At 39.7% G+C, this 16,591-nt stretch overlaps 1 protein-coding gene across 9 annotated transcripts in view; it reads right to left on the reverse strand.

Annotated features, from left to right (window-relative positions):
- LOC108584546 overlaps positions 1-16,591 on the reverse strand; it is a 323,594-nt gene that overhangs the window by 64,345 nt on the left and 242,658 nt on the right. Inside the window, exon 1 of one of the 9 annotated variants that reach the window (XR_004181941.1) lies at positions 6,565-16,579. The exons of the other annotated variants lie outside the window; for them this stretch is intronic. The gene's annotated coding sequence lies outside the window, so the exon portion shown is untranslated. Of the gene's footprint in view, positions 1-6,564; positions 16,580-16,591 lie in introns of those variants that run through there. 9 annotated transcript variants of the gene reach the window in all.

The raw sequence follows: 16,591 nt of genomic DNA on the forward strand, positions 1-16,591 counted from the left end.
ATTTTTTTTTCTCCTTTTATACCAGAGAGTTATTTTCTTTTTTTTAATTATTATTATACTTTAAGTTCTAGAGTACATGTGCACAACGTGCAGGTTTGTTACATATATACATGTGCCATGTTGGTGTGCTGCACCCATTAACTCATTTACATTAGGTATATCTCCTAATACTATCCCTCCCCGCTAACCCCTCCCCACAATAGGACCTGGTGTGTGATGCTCCCCTTCCTGTGTCTAAGTGATCTCATTGTTCAATTCCCACCTATGAGTGAGAACATGTGGTATTTGGTTTTCTGTTCTTGCTATAATTTGTGGGGAATAATGGTTTCCAGCTGCATCTATGTCCCTACAAAGGACACGAACTCATCCTTTTTTATGGCTGCATAGTATTCCATGGTGTATATGTGCCACATTCTCTTAGTCCAGTCTGTCACTGATGGACATTTGGGTTGATTCCAAGTCTTTGCTATTGTGAATAGTATTGCAATAAACATACATGTGCATGTGTCTTTATAGCAGCATGATTTATAATCCTTTGGGTACATCCCCAGTAATGGGATGGCTAGGTCAAATGGTATTTCTAGTTCTAGATCTTTGAGGAATCGCCATACTGTTTTCCACAATGGTTGAACTAGTTTACAGTCCCACCAACAGTGTAAAAGTGTTCCTATTTCTCCAAATCCTCTCCAGCATCTGTTGTTTCCTGATTTTTTAATGATTGCCATTCTAACTGGTGTGAGATGGTATCTCATTGTGGTTTTGATTTGCATTTCTCTGATGGCCAGTGATGACGAGCATTTTTTCATGTGTCTGTTGGCTGTATGAATGTCTTCTTTTGAGAAGTGTCTATTCATATCCTTTGCCCACTTTTTGATGGGGTTGTTTGTTTTTTTCTTGTAAATTTGATTGAATTCTTTATAGGTTCTGGATATTAGCCTTTTGTCAGATGAGTAGATTGCAAAAATTTTCTCCCATTCTGTAGGTTGCCTGTTCACTCTGATAGTAGTTTCTTTTGCTGTGCAGAAGCTCTTTAGTTTAATTAGACCCCATTTGTCAAGTTTGGCTTTTGTTGCCGTTGCTTTTGGTGTTTTAGACATGAAGTCCTTGCCCATGCCTATGTCCTGAATGGTATTCCCTAGGTTTTCTTCTAGGGTTTTTATGGTTTTAGGTCTAACATTTAAGTCTCTAATCCATCTTGAATTAATTTTCGTATAAGGAGTAAGGAAAGGATCCAGTTTCAGCTTTCTACTTATGGCTAGCCAAGTTTCCCAGCACCATTTATTAAATAGGGAATCCTTTCCCCATTTCTTGTTTTTGTCAGGTTTATCAAAGATCAGATGGCTGTAGATGTGTGGTGTTATTTCTGAGGGCTCTGTTCTGTTCCATTGGTCTATATCTCTGTTTTAGTACCAGCACCATGCTGTTTTGGTTACTGTAGCCTTGTAGTATAGTTTAAAGTCAGGTAGCTTGATGCCTCCAGCTTTGTTCTTTTGGCTTAGGATTGTCTTGGCAATGCAGGGTCTTTTTTGGTTCCATATGAACTTTAAAGCAGTTTTTTCCAATTCTGTGAAGAAACTCATTGGTAGCTTAATGAGGATGGCATTGAATCTATAAATAACCTTGGGCAGTATGGCCATTTTCACAATATTGATTCTTCCTATCCATGAGCATGGTATGTTCTTGCATTTGTTTGGGTCCTCTTTTATTTCATTGAGCAGTGGTTTGTAGTTCTCCTTGAAGAGGTCCTTTATATCCCTTGTAAGTTGGATTCCTAGGTATTTTATTCTCTTTGAAGCTATTGTGAATGGGAGTTCATTCATGGTTTGGCTCTCTGTCTGTTACTGGTGTATAAGAATGCTTATGATTTTTGCACATTAATTTTGTATCCTGAGACTTTGCTGAAGTTGCTTATCAACTTAACGAGATTTTGGGCTGAGACAATGGGTTTTTCTAAGTATACAATCATGTCATCTGCAAAGAGGGACAATTTGACTTCTTCTTTTCCTAACTGAATACCCTTGATTTCTTTCTCTTGCCTGAATGCCCTAGCCAGAACTTCCAACACTGTGTTGAATAGGAGTAGTGAGAGAGGGCATCCCTGTCTTGGTCTGGTTTTCAAAGGGAATGCTTCCAGTTTTTGTCCATTCAGTATGATATTGACTGTGGGTTTGTCATAAATAGCTCTTATTATTTTGAGATATGTTCCATCAATACCGAATTTATTGAGCGTTTTTTAAGCATGAAGGGCTGTTGAATTTTGTCAAAGGCCTTTTCTGCATCTATTGAGATAATCATGTGGTTTTTGTCTTTGGTTCTGTTTATATGCTGGATTACATTTATTGATTTGCGTATGTTGAACCAGCCTTGCATCCCACGGATGAAGCCCATTTGATCATGGTGAATAAACTTTTTGATGTGCTGCTGGATTCGGTTTGCCAGTATTTTGTTGAGGATTTTTGCAACGATGTTCATCAGGGATATTGGTCTAGAATTCTCTTTTTTGGTTGTATCTCTGTCAGGCTTTAGTATCAGGATGATGTTGGCCTTGTGCAATGAGTTAGGGAGGATTCCCTCTTTTTCTATTGATTGGAATACTTTCAGAAGGAATGGTATCAAGTCCTCCTTGTACCTCTGGTAGAATTCGGCTGTGAATCTGTCTGGCCCTGGACTTTTTTTGGTTGGTAGGCTATTAATTATTGCCTCAATTTCAGAGCCTGCTATTGGTCTATTCAGGTATTCAACTTCTTCCTGGTTTAGTCGGGAGAGTGTAAGTGTCCAGGAAATTATCCATTTCTTCTAGGTTTTCTAGTTTATTTGCGTAGAGGTGTTTATAGTATTCTCTGATGGTAGTTTGTATTTCTGTGGGGTCGGTGGTGATACCCCCTTTATCATTTTTTATTGCGTCTATTTGATTCTTCTCCCTTTTCTTCTTTATTAGTCTTGCTAGCAGTCTATCAATTTTGTTGATCTTTTCAAAAAACCAGCTCCTGAATTCGTTGATTTTTTGGAGGGTTTTTTATGTCTCTATCTCCTTCAGTTCTGCTCTGATCTTAGTTATTTCTTGCCTTCTGCTAGCTTTTGAATGTGTTTGCTCTTGCTTCTCTAGTTCTTTTAATTGTGATGTTAGGGTGTCAGTTTTAGATCTTTCCAGCTTTTGCTTGTGGGCATTTGCTGCTATAAATTTCCCTCTACATACTGCTTTAAATGTGTACCAGAGATTCTGGTATGTTGTGTCTTCATTCTCACTGGTTTCAAAGAACATCTTTATTTCTGCCTTCATTTTGTTATGTACCCAGTAGTCATTCAGGAGCAGGTTGTTCAGTTTCCATGTAGTTGAGTGGTTTGATTGAGTTTCTTAGTACTGAGTTCTAGTTTGATTGCACTGTGGTCTGAGAGACAGTTTGTTATGATTTCTGTTCTTTTACATTTGCTGAGGAGTGCTTTACTTCCAACTATGTGGTCAATTTTGGAATAAGTGCGATGTGGTGCTGAGAAAGATGTAAATTTATCTTGATTTCACTATCGAACAGACCGAAAATTCACTAAGATATTTCATTTTTTTCTTAAAGTGATGATTTCAAGCCTCCTAAATATTTATACAGCCTTTTCTTCTTAGGGAGAAAGAGAGAGGGCTAACTTTGGTCACTGTTGTCAGCTTATAGTTTTAACATACTCCTTAAAATATTTCATACTTGAAAATTAAATTCTTCTTTAAAATATCGCTATAATAAAGTATGTTCAGGGAAAAAAATTAGTCTCAGCACTTCCTCTTGCTAGCTGTGCTGTCAGAGACAATATTCTTAAACGCTCTGAACCTTAGTTTCTTCATCTTTAACTCAAGAATAGCTCTGTTCCCAATTTTAATAGGTTTCTAGAAGGATTAAGTAAGAGAACTCAAATCAAGTACTGGTAAAAGCCCTGGCACATAATAAAGGCTTAGTAAACCATTGCAGTCATTATCATTTTGTCCAAATTCAGTTTACTTATAATCTGTATGTCTGTGGACAAATCACTGTGTCCTCATGTGTGTCAGTTTCCTCATTTGGGACATAGGAATAATGATACCTAACCACAGTGTTGTTGTAAACATTAAATGAGGTTACTACATGTAAAACACCTAGCACCACACTTGATGTGCCAAAAGTATTTAACAAATGCTGGCTGATGTTATTTTTAAGACTGACAGGTGTTCTTTTTAGTTCGGTCTCTTAAGTTATTCATTCATTTGAAAACACATGTCAGGAACCTCCAATATGAAAGAAAGCACTTGATATAAATTCTTCTTCATGCATTTGGCCACCCTAAAATCACAGTGCTTAAACGTATGATGTTACCGCTTTCTGCTGGTAGGACAGCATCCCAGGAGAAAGCAGAGTCCAGGAAGCAGACGTCTGGAAGCAAATCCTGAACTCATCAAGTCCCATAGTCCCTTTATCTATGGACCTTCTGCCAACATCTTCTGTAAGGTACGTTCTTTTACCCATGGTCGAGTACCACTGTGCACCATCCTAGCTACTAAGGACAGAGTGATAAACTAACAGGCATGATCTCTGCCCTCATGGAGGTTCTAGGTAAGAGAAAGGACTCCCCTTTTCTTGGAGTGCAGAGGCTGAAAGTTAAGGGGTATACTCAGCAGAGGTCCGACAGGTGAGTGAAAATGACATGTTTAAAGAACTGACAGAAAGTAAGTATGGTGAAACTTGACAGGAGAGACAGGTGAAGAGATTGGAGAGGTAAATGTAGGTTCCGTATGCAGGGTCTTCAAAGCAAAGGACATTGAGAACCCATTGCAAGGTTTGGAGCAGAAGGTGGCATAATCAGATTTGGGTTTTAGAAAGACTACTCTGGCTGCCTTGTGGGGAAGAAAAAAAAAGTATGTATGGAGTGGGATAGAGGAGGCATACTTAAGTTTTCTTATGTCTGGTGGCACAATAATTGCTCCATCATCTGGGGTTGAACTCAAGGGAAGTTGGGGAGGTTCCTACCTAAGAAGGAGAATGTAATGTCAAATATGGCCATCACTTACTTGCATTGAGAAATATGAGGTATGGTACTCAGTAGATATTACATGTGTTTTCTGTGGAGGGCCAACAGTCCCCACCTCCCGCTAGTCACACTCATATAATCCACTCTTCTTGAGGGTGGACTGGATCTAGTGACTTCCTTCTAGTGAGCAGAATACAGCAAACATAATGAGATGTCGCTTCCATATTTATGTTAAAAAAAGACTGTGGCTTCCACCTTGTGGCATTCTCTCTGTTGCTGTCACTTACTTGGTCTGATGAAGCTCTCTATAGAGAGGCCCACATAGCAAGGAATTGAGGGCATCCTCCAGTGATCAGCCAGTGACTACTGAAGGTTTCAGTCCAACAACCTATGAGGAACTGAATCCTTCCAGCAATCAATGACTGGGTCAGGAAATGGATCCAGCCCCAGTTGAGAGGACTACGGCTCTAGCTGGCACCTTCCCTGTAGCCTGGGCAAGACCCTGAAACTGGATCCAGGTAAGCTGTGCCTGGCTTCCTGACCCACAGAAACTGAGAGATACGAAATATGTGTTGTTTTAGGATGCTAAGTTTTAGGGTAATTTGTTGCACAGCAACATAGAACTAAGACACATTATATTCTGATATCACAGAAAGCAAGAGAAGTACAGTATTGAGAAAAGGAAGTGACTAGCATTGTCAAATGTGGCAGGGAGATCGAAGATTACCCAGGATCATAAGGAATGAGAAAGCATTGAGTCTGACAAGTAGGCAGGTAGCACGATTTGCAAGGAAACAGTGAGAGTACACTGGGTGGGCTGGCGTAGAAAAGGTAGGAGGCAAGTCATCCATGGGTTTATGTTTAGATCTTACGTGATGCAACCCAATTTAAAGCACCATTACTGCTGCAGGTGGAAGTATGATCTTGTGAGGATGAATAATGTGATCTGTTTTGCTTTCTATTTCTTGTTCAAATTCTTGCTTCAATCTTATGATCCTGAGCTTCTAAAAACTCTCCAAAAGGCATCTATTAATGAATTTAGCATCTGGCTTTGCAGTGCTGATCCAACTTCTTCATTCTGTTTCTCTGGATTCTGTTCCCAGTGATACACTTCCTGTGCCCCCGAAGTGCGTCTTTTCTACACATGATCTGGTGTCTTTGCAGCCAACTTGGGAACAATGTGGAAAATCTATCCATGGTGACCTGGGAGTGTGAAGTCTTGGTAGAGAATCAAGTTCAAGTTGCTTGAATTTTTACCTAGGAAAAACTTAATGGACTGTCACATGACACCCCAGGTATCTCCCCTCTCTCTAGCCTTAACTGTTCCCATTTAGCTCAGAGCAGGGGATTTGGAGACAACACTTAATTGATGTGTGGCTTTGAGGAAATGACTTTACCTTTCTGAGCATCAGTTTCCTCTACTGCAAAATGTTGGTAGTAATATATCTTTCTCTTGGGGTTGTTTTGAGGAGAATGAAAGGAGCTGACATGTATAAGTAGCTGAGCAAGAGCTTAACACAAACCCTTTTCTGAACCCCTTGCTGCCATGATACAGCAGCTAACCTCGAGTTTGCTTACCTGTATGGCCAACTCAGAAGCATTCTAGAGGCTGCCAGGCCAGCTGCCTGAAACATGTCATAAACAGCCAGGGGAGGCAATTTGCTTTCAAAGAGAAACAGACAGAAGGAGTCAAAACAAGACTGTGAGCAGTGGGTCCACCCCCGAGCCAGGACAAATTTGGCACTTGGCAGTAGCAACAGCAAGATGTGCACCGCCCAGAGAGTATGCCTCTGCAGGACCTCACAAGTTCAGGACCGTCCTGAAACCTGTATTCTTCACATGCTTGTGGAAAAGATCTGTCAGGGTTACCCACAGTACCTGGACTGACCTATTTTTAAAACTAGAGTAGCTTGGAATTACCTTGCTGTAATTTGTTTTTTTTTTTTTTAATGCCATAAAGGCCTACACCTCCTTCTGTCAACAGAGTTTGTTTTCTCTCTTTCATTCTCTCTTTAGAGGTGTGGAACAGATGCAAGGGCTGCCTGAGAAAAGTATGTGGGACACTAAACAGCTGTCACCAGCACTTCACGGCACTAAAACTCAAAAAATGACTTGATGCTGGCTGCTGGCATATGAGTTGCCACGCAGGAGTCTTCCCTAGGATACTTATTTTTGTGTTTTCTTTCTTAGAGATAGTTATTTAGTTCCTGGAACATAGATCCTGGCCTCCTACCCTGGATTATAATGTGGCTGGCTCCATTTCATTGCTGAGTTTGCGGGTACCTAACTGATTGCCTCTTCAGAGAGGCTCTCCCTGTTAGTCCTATCTAAGCTCTTATTCCAATCCCCTTCATGGTTACTCGCTCTCTCAATAACCTGTTATATTGTTGTCTTAGTACTATCTGACATCATTTGTTTATACTTATAGCAGTAAGTTGTCCATTGCTCCCCCTAGAATATAGCTCAGTGTAGGCAGCAATTTCATCCAACCCACTTGTCTCTATATCCTCACCTACCCTATGGTAAAGGAATGATTATTATTATCTCCATTTTACAGATGAGGAAACTCAGGCTCAAATAAATCAGATAGGTTTCCCAAGTTCATAGAACTAGTGAGTGGTAGAACCAGGATTAAGATCAGGAAATATGGCTGCACTGTCCAGTATAGTAGCCACTAGCCACATATGACTACTGAGCACTTGAACTGTAGCTAGTCCAAATTGAGATGTGATATATACTGGATTCAGTATGGAATACATACTGGATTTTGAAGACTCAGTATAAGAAATTTTTAAAAATATCTCATTAATTTTTATATTAAATGATGAAATGATAATTTTTTATATACTGAATTAAACAGAATATTAAGATTAATCTCAATTATTTCTTTTTACTTTCTAAAATGTGGTTACTAGAAGTCTTAAAATTACATATGTGGCTCAAGTTGTATTTCCACTGGACAGCATTGGTCTGTACCTTTAATCACTTCACAGAGTATGACCTGAAATGTCAGTAGACCTGAAATAGTGTCTCTATTAGTGCTAATGGTAACAGTAAAATTCAGACAGTCATCCAATTTTGAATTCCCTTTTCTGCCTTCTAAAGTTCACCTGTTAAAAAATAAAAGCAGTTGTTCTTTAACCCACATACATTAGGTATCTACTCTAGGCAGACCACTGTGCAAGGTGCTTCTTAATGCAGTTAGAACCCGAATTAATCAGGAAGGGACAGAAACCTAACCTGAACTACCTTTAGTAAAAGAATAAAATGGGATGCTTAATTGAAAGAGTCTTGGGGTAGCTCATATATTTCAAGGATGAGCTGAATGTACAATACCAGAGATGGGACTCATAATCCACTCTCTCCCTCTCTCAGTTCTACCTCTTTCTGAGTGTTGGCTCCATTTCCTTATGTCACCTTTTTCCCATGGCCAGAGTCAGGATTGATGGCAGCTTCCAGGCTCACGTCTTCCCGGTTTCATCACCAGAGTCAAAGGGGTACCTCTGGTGTCAACTTCAGCCAGGACTCACATTGGCCTATGTTGATCACGTGTGGTCTCTTGGGCCAATCCTCCATGGGGCATGATGACTGGCCCAGTTGGGTCACATCCTCACCCATGTAAACAGGGGTGTGTTAAACTGATAGGCAACTCCCATTAAAACCAAAGGATTGAAGTCAGGGAAAGAATATTTCCCAACTCAAAGGGGATTCTTTCTTGATGAGAGGAGATAGGCTGAATATACAGAATGATGGATTCTCAAAGTCTTTCTTGATGTCATTGTCTTCTTTGTGGGAATGAATTTGAGAAATTATGAAAGTCTTGGTTAAAAGTAAAAATAAAGACATCAGTGCTCAGGCTCCTAAGATATTAGAGAAATTCATTAGAAAAAATACAAAGAGCATAGAAGTCCTTTTGTTGAGGGCATACAGAAATAAATAAGCATCTCAAGCATGAAGATCCCTGTAAAGGTGCCTGCCTTGGCTGGCAGCGGTAGGTCAAACCTGTAATCCCAGCACTTTGAGAGGCCAAGGCGGAAGGACTGCTTGAGGCCAGGAGTTAAAGACTGGCCTAGGCAACATAGTGAGACTTCCTCTCTACAAAAAAAATAAAAACATTAGCCAGGCATGGTGGCAGGCACCTGTAGTTCCAGCTAATTGGGCTGAGGTGGAAAGGTGGCTTGAACTCAGAAGGTTGAGGCTGAAGCAGCCACGATCACCTCATTTCACTATGGGAAGGAAAGGGAAGAAAACACACACTAGCCTAAGCGACAGAGCGAGACCCTGTCTCTAAAAAAGAAAGCGCCTGGATGCCTTTGTCCGTTATGACTATGTTCAAGACGGCAACTACTAAATGCAAATAATGGAACAATGAATGTACTTGACTTCTTATCATTGTTGGAATATTGCTGCTAACAATTTATTGAGTATTAACAGTGCAGAACATAGTATTAAGAACAGTTCTGGTCTAGTAGATGAACAATCTTATATAGGTAATATTTTCTGTTGAACAACGTGCCCCTGAAAAATCCCTTTAGAGGAACTAAAAACTCCCACTCACAGTCAAAATGTCTTCCTTTTTCTCAGAAAGGAGACTTGTTGGTTTTTGTCCTCCTTCTGGATTCAAATCCCCCATTTTCAGCCTCGTGATGTAAAGCTGTCAGCCTTATTGTCATCTAATCACCAACTCCAAAGTCCAGGAGCTTATCTTTCCTTTTTTACTTAGTCGTGGGAGTGACATTTGGACACATTTCATTAAAACTGAGAAAAAGCGGGCTTCAGAACTTGAAACATAATTCAGGTTGAATATGCAGCCACTAAAGAGATCTTGGAATAATTTATAAGACAATCCATCCATGCCTGGGGAACCCAATGGGTATCTTGAAATACATTTATATCTACATCTATGTGAGCTTCATAGAGATATTTTTAAAAGTGTGTGCTCATATTCATTATCTTTTTCTTTATTTCTGGAAGATATAGTATGAGTTTACCCTCTTATTTTCTTTCTGGTTGGCTACTCAGTCGCACAAAGACCAAGATGTGAAACTCTAACTTTTCAGTCCAGATGATAAGGTCTTGCCTAAACTGGAGAGGCGGAAAGAGCTGCTCTTTTGCTGTGCATGCCTGAAGCATTATAAAAATAAGAGTCAGGTTTCTTGTCTGGAAAGATCTCATTTGGGGGGGAAAAGGGCAGGGAGGGGAGTTGTCTTAGGAGGTAACTTGGGGCTGCTGTGCATTGTACCTAATCATCATCTTTGCAGGAGTCTCTGAGTCCATATTTCCACTACCTCACCTTCTCTGTGCTTCCTGGAAGCCAAGGACAGGTGGGCACAAGAGATAGCCTTTATAGAAATAGGGTGAAATGAGTTTCCTTTAGAAGTGTGCTGTGGTCAGAGAAAACTTGGGAGTTTTGTTTGTATCAGTACTCATTACAGTTTTTCTGGGTGATTTGTGACAAATGAATGCTTTATACAAATCATTAAAAATTAGTTATCTGATGTATGTAACATCTTTGGAATGAAGATCAATAGATACATTTTTTAAAGTGGAGGATGGTGGTTGGGAGATGTGTTTTCCTCCCTGCAAACTTTCATGTTTAATTGAATCTGTAAATTAAACTTTTTTACCCTTCTCATTTTAAATCCTGGCTAACTGGTACCTGGGCTTTCTGGCACAAGATGCGAATCTACATGTCTAGCTTTGCAGGTAGTGGTGACTCATTGTTATAACTGAATGGGAGGGAAGAAAAAACACACAAAAAAGTTCTCCATCTTACTGAAGAACACAGAATGTCATTTTTGGAACAGTCAGCAATTTCTAGTTAAACACTGCCAAGTTTATCTTAAAGGGACCACTACATAATCTTGTTTGTGTTCATTTATAATTTTTGTATCTGAGGTTATTTCAGATGATAAGAAAGGAATGGAATTGATTGTTCATACAAATAGCTGACTGTCCCTTGTAATTATTTGTTTGCCTGCATAAGATGACATCTATGATGCCAATGGTCGTAAGAGAGGAATACCCACTTCACAATATTCCTTGAACCATTCACTTTAATTTTGGACACTGAAAGAAACCAGAGCTGTTAGCAATAACATTATCTGTTAAACTTTCTCTGTTCTATTTCAGATGTTTTTCCTATGCTATCAGATATAAGAGAAGGTTTTTCTAAGATGTGCCCCATAACTATGCCTTGATGTTCTGGAAATCTGGAAAATGAATAATGTACTTGTCTTTATCCAGAACTGAAAGAAGAAATAATTTGGTATTAAATGACTAAGACTTTTCTTCTAATAATAAGCACTGAGCCATGTGGATCTCAGTTATCAGTAACTCCCAAATTATAGGGCAGGCAGTTCAGGATTCAGAGTACCCCATATTCCCACCTCATGGTCTTTGCACATGCTGTTCCCTCTTACCTACAACTCCCTCCCCACTCTCATTTCTTCGAACATCTCCTACTCATCACTTCTCAATTTAATATCACTTCCCTGACATTGACTAGTCCTCACAGCATACTATAATTTTTCTTATGAAAATTTATAATTCATTAATAAGCTAAGTATTTATAGGAGAAAACTGCTTTCTCTTCATTCTGGATTCACATCCCCCATTTTCAGCCTCATGATATAAAGCTGTCAGCCTTTTTGTCATCTTATCACCACCTCCAATATCCAAGAACTTATCTTTCCTTTGTCACTTCATTGGGATTACTACTAGGACAGTCACTATTCATTGGGACAGTTGAATATTGGGATAGTCACTATTAAGCAGAGGTAGCTACAGTGCCAAGTACTGTGCCTCACACATAGTAGGTACTCTATAAACATTTTATTGATGGAATGAATCAATTCACTGATGTTCCATTTAGTTCTGGGGCAAAGGATCTCAAGCTTAGGAATAACTTGGGAGTAGATCCAAGCTAGATCCCAGACACCCCTTAGAGGTCAAATTGTCCGTCCTTTTCCTCCAGACAAGGTTGTAGCTCATCTTGTGATTATTCAAAACTTCCAACTCACAATCCAGGCTTTGATAGCTTCTACCAAGAGTACCATCTCTGCCCAACACTGCTCCCAATGCAAGCTCTGAAAACTGTCAGCATACATTGGTGCCTAAGGGAACCAACCTTCAAGATGGCCTCCAATAACCCTCACCTCCTCTCAGTTACTCCTTTGTACATTTCCCTCCCAATGATTTAAGGCTGGCCTATGCTGACTTCTGAAGCTATTACATGACTTCACGGCTAGGTAATAAAAGAAGGAATTGCAGCTCCTGCCTCAGTCTCTTAGATAAGCAGCTTTGCCAACATCTAGTCACTATGCTGAAAGACACATGAGCAGCCCTGTGGAAAGTCCCGTGTGGAAAGAAACTGAGGCTTCCACCAGCACCATCTTGCAGCCATGTGAGCAAGCCACCTAGGAAGTGGATCCTCCAGCCCCAGAGTTACCTAAGAACACTAAGCTCATAGTTTCATTGACCCAGGTAGAAATAGAAATACAATGGAGATGGTTTCAGATGCTTCGTATCTTGTCAATATCCTCTTCAGAAGATAGAAAGGCAAGAAAGTTATTTTTGCTCATCATATGTTGGTAGAGAAATCATACGATGAATATTCATTACAACCAGAATGACGCAATAAATTTCCTATTCCCTCTCTATTCATTTAAAACCAGCTTCTTGGGTTAATTATAGGTTCAAAAGCTTTAATCCATTCAGCAAGCTTTTCTTTATATGTTTCACAATTATTTTCTAATACTCAGAACACTTCAGTCAAAAATGGCCCTATAAATTCTTCTTCACTTGGCAAATAGACTCTATATTGTCTTTCAAGAGAAATTTATGTTTTCTCAAACTTCAGTCACCTAAACTACAGGCCAGACACAGCCGCGGACAGAGGAATAAACGTGATCTTTGTGAACGCCAACACAAAGTACCTTATTCCATTAAAAATGGTGGAAGGTGGGTCTTATCTACTTTTGGCATGAAAAATATTGGGTGTTGTGTGGATGCCTCATGCACTGTGCATTTGGTCCCATTTTGTATTACTAAACACTTCTGCCTTCTTTTTATTTTCATTTTTCATTCTTTCTCGCAAGAAGTCTTATTTTCCTTTCTATCCTTTAGGCTTGCCTTGGCAGGGAACACCTGTTTATTTGTCAAGGATGTCCTGGCCAGCCTGTCCTCCTAGAGACCCCACATTATGCCCCATGCTTCAGGGTCAGTAGTCATTTGATTTGTTCCTTTTATAGTTGTATCTTTATTTTCTTATTATAATAATACCTGCTTATTATAAAGATAAATACCAAACAATACAGAAAGATATAAGGCAGAAAAAAATCACTTCTATTCCTTATGGTTAATAGTTTGAGTTTAGGTTTTTATGGTGTTAGAAATAAATTTTCGATGCTGCAAAGAAATAGCACTCGAACATAAATTTAATTTCTCAGCAAGGCAATTTTACTTCTATAAAAGGGTGGGTCTCACAGATTGAGCAATGGTGAGAACACACCTGAACAAGGGAGGGGAAGGGGTTCTTATCCTAATGCAGCTAATCTCTACTGCTGTGTCTTTCACCTATTGGCTAGGGTTGGACCACACAATCTAAGCTAATTCCGACTGGCTGTTTTAAAGACAGCATGGGTACGAGCCAGAGAGGTGGGGTGAGTAGTTTGGCAGGAAGGACAGTTACAGAACAGGTGACTAAAGGTGACTCAGGTCAGAGCAGGTGACTAGGGCTGACTCAGGACAGAGCAGGTGACTGGGGGGACTCAGAATGGAGGTAGGTGATAGAGGCTAGGAGGGGGTTGTTTACTGAAGCTAGGGGCAAAGAGATGTAAAGAATGAGGAAGTTAAACTTTAAAATGAAGAACAAAGAACAGGGGAGCTGAACATACTGATACATTGGTTCTTTGGAGAGGGTCTCAGAACTCATCGTACTTAACAATCTATGGGCTAAAACCTTTGAAGAGGAATTTATTATATCCTACAATGTTTTTTTCTTTTGTGAGTATTTATTTATGTATAAAGAAACTGTTTCCATAAATGGAATCATTTAATCATATTCTGTAACTTACACATCTTTTAGCAATATATTGGGGACATATTCACATAATAGCAACGTCATACTTTATTGCCTTATTTAGGTGCTAGACAAGTTCTCAAAAGAGCACCATGAGACAGTTACTATTAATGATCCCATTTTATAAATGAAGCAATTGAGTCTTAGAGAACTTAAGTGACTTGCCTGATGCCACAAAACTCACAGGAGGGAGCTGGAATTCAGCCTCCAGATGTAAGGGTCTAAATTCTTAGCTGCTACACATGTCAGTGTTTAGAAATGCAGCTCTTGCTCTTGAGAGTAGTACATACCACTAATGCCTTTCACATGTGCCATGTACCTTCACTGGCCCTCTGCTCTAGACCCTTGACTTGTTTCCCTTTCCTCTCCTGTGTACCCCTCCAATTTACTGTTCCTTTTGTCTACTTTCCCAAGCTTGTTACATTTTTGCTTTATTTGTTCACTCTGAATAGCATTTCCCTTCTCTCGGGGTGTGTTTTGATCTTAATGATCTGGTGTTAGGCTGGTTTTGACAATGACGGGGAGAAGTTAAGGACTTTATACAATTTGGGAGTCCTATTCAAGACTCCTACAAACCCTATTATCTTAGGAATCAGTAGATTTAATGAATAATGTTTCCTTTTTTCCCTCCTACTCTAATTTTGATTCTGCTCATTCCTAACCCAGGTCACTGTCTCCTCCTGAACTTTTACTAACAATGCCTTGGGTGTGTCCATGAAGCTCTTAAATCCTCTTCCCAAGAAAGAGAAGGAAGAAAAGCATCATTATGTGTGGGCTAGAGTGTGTCAGGGGGGATGGTAGGGGAACCGGGGGCACAAAGAGGTGAACCCACTGGGCTTGGTTTAAGGACTAGGAAGCCAGGGCAACGGCCCTCCTAAATCTGTACTGTGTCATGATCCAAGGGCACTCCCAGCCTCAACCCAGTCGTTTGGCCTATGAGAACACTGTCTGAGAATGAAACCTAAACCCTCAAAGAAAAGGCAGGACTTAAGGCCTCATTGCTGGCACACAGCAGTGTGCAGTTTTCCTCCTGTGGGAAGCAACAGACCATCACAGCAACCACAAGATGTTGGAAATGGTGGCTTCACAACTGGCTTGGTGGCAGAGAGTTTCAGGCTCCTCACAGTGCACCCTCTTTTTTTATAAGTGGCAGTTAGGCTGCAGCAGGCTGCAGCCTCTGAACCATCACATCTCAGATGGATTCCATTTCTGGGAGTTACCAAATGGTCCTTATAGAGTAGCATTAATCACACAGCAGTCAGACTTGACTATTTTTTCAGTGTAGCTGTAAAGATAAAGGTATTGAGCAGGAGGAGATGATCATAAGTAGCTACTAGGTATGGCATTGAATGTTAGCGACAGTTGACCAATAGTGGCTGCCCAAAGTAATGTGTATATATAAGGATTCTGCAGTCACTTCCAGACTCAAAGGGAAACAGCTCCATAATCAACTAGTAATGTCTGCAATAGCCATGGGTAAAGAGCATGGCAGCATGTGTGTGTTATGTGTTTGTCATAAGAATAGGTTATGGAATGGTAAAGATCTTTCCAGGGTGTCTGGAACATTAAAACTTTGCAGTAAATGGGAATTATGCAGACATATCACCAAGGGTTATAGCACCATAAAATATTACCGGGGCCAAGGGAAAAACAAGTATGTTGATAATCCTATTGCTAAATGTAATAGTGATTTTGAAGATGCCTTTTTCTTTTCTTGATACTGACTGGTTTTATTATTCTAGGTGACTGTGCCTTAAGTTTTAGAATGTGTCCTGCCATTAACAGAAGTTGAGGCTAGGCTCCAAACTCCTACCTTGACAAACATGTTCTGTGTTATAAAACCTGGTATGCAATAACATGGCTCACATACTCACTACAGGTGAAGATGTGAAGATCCACTTTATTTTAGTTGTTCGCCCTTTGGGCAAATTGTGTAAGGGCCCTGAGGCTCAGTTTTCTCATTAATTAAATGAGCATATTTAATTTACAGGATTGTCATGAGATGACATTTAAATAATCTAATCTTCATGAAAAAGCTGCAGAGATACTATTCTACGGTATTAACATTTTCATAATTGTTATTCTATTTATGCATATAACTTCTGAATTTTCTTGGGCTAGAGGAACAACTGAAAACAAATGTCCAGACCTGAAAATAACAATAGTGGTAGGAGTTACCACTTACTCATTTACTAAGGCCCACTCAGGACTGGGAACTAGATTAGTTCCTACCTTATCATTTAAGGGCAGGGTTGCCAGGAAAAATACAAGATGTCCAGTTAGTTTTAATTTTAATTTCAGATAAATAATCATTGGGACATATTTATATTTTTAAAACTATTTGTCATTTATTTGAAAATCAAACTCAACTAGGCATCCTTTTAAAAATAAAAACAACAATGACGAAGCAGTAGCTATAATCTAGTATAATCTAGGGCTTATGAGAGTAATTTTTTTTTTTTTTGAGATGGAGTCTTGCTCTGTTGCCCAGGATGGAGTGCAGTGGCACGATCTCGGCTCACT

The sequence above is a fragment of the Papio anubis genome, chromosome 2 (assembly GCF_008728515.1).
Source record: "Papio anubis isolate 15944 chromosome 2, Panubis1.0, whole genome shotgun sequence".
In the NCBI taxonomy this organism is placed as follows: domain Eukaryota; kingdom Metazoa; phylum Chordata; class Mammalia; order Primates; family Cercopithecidae; genus Papio; species Papio anubis.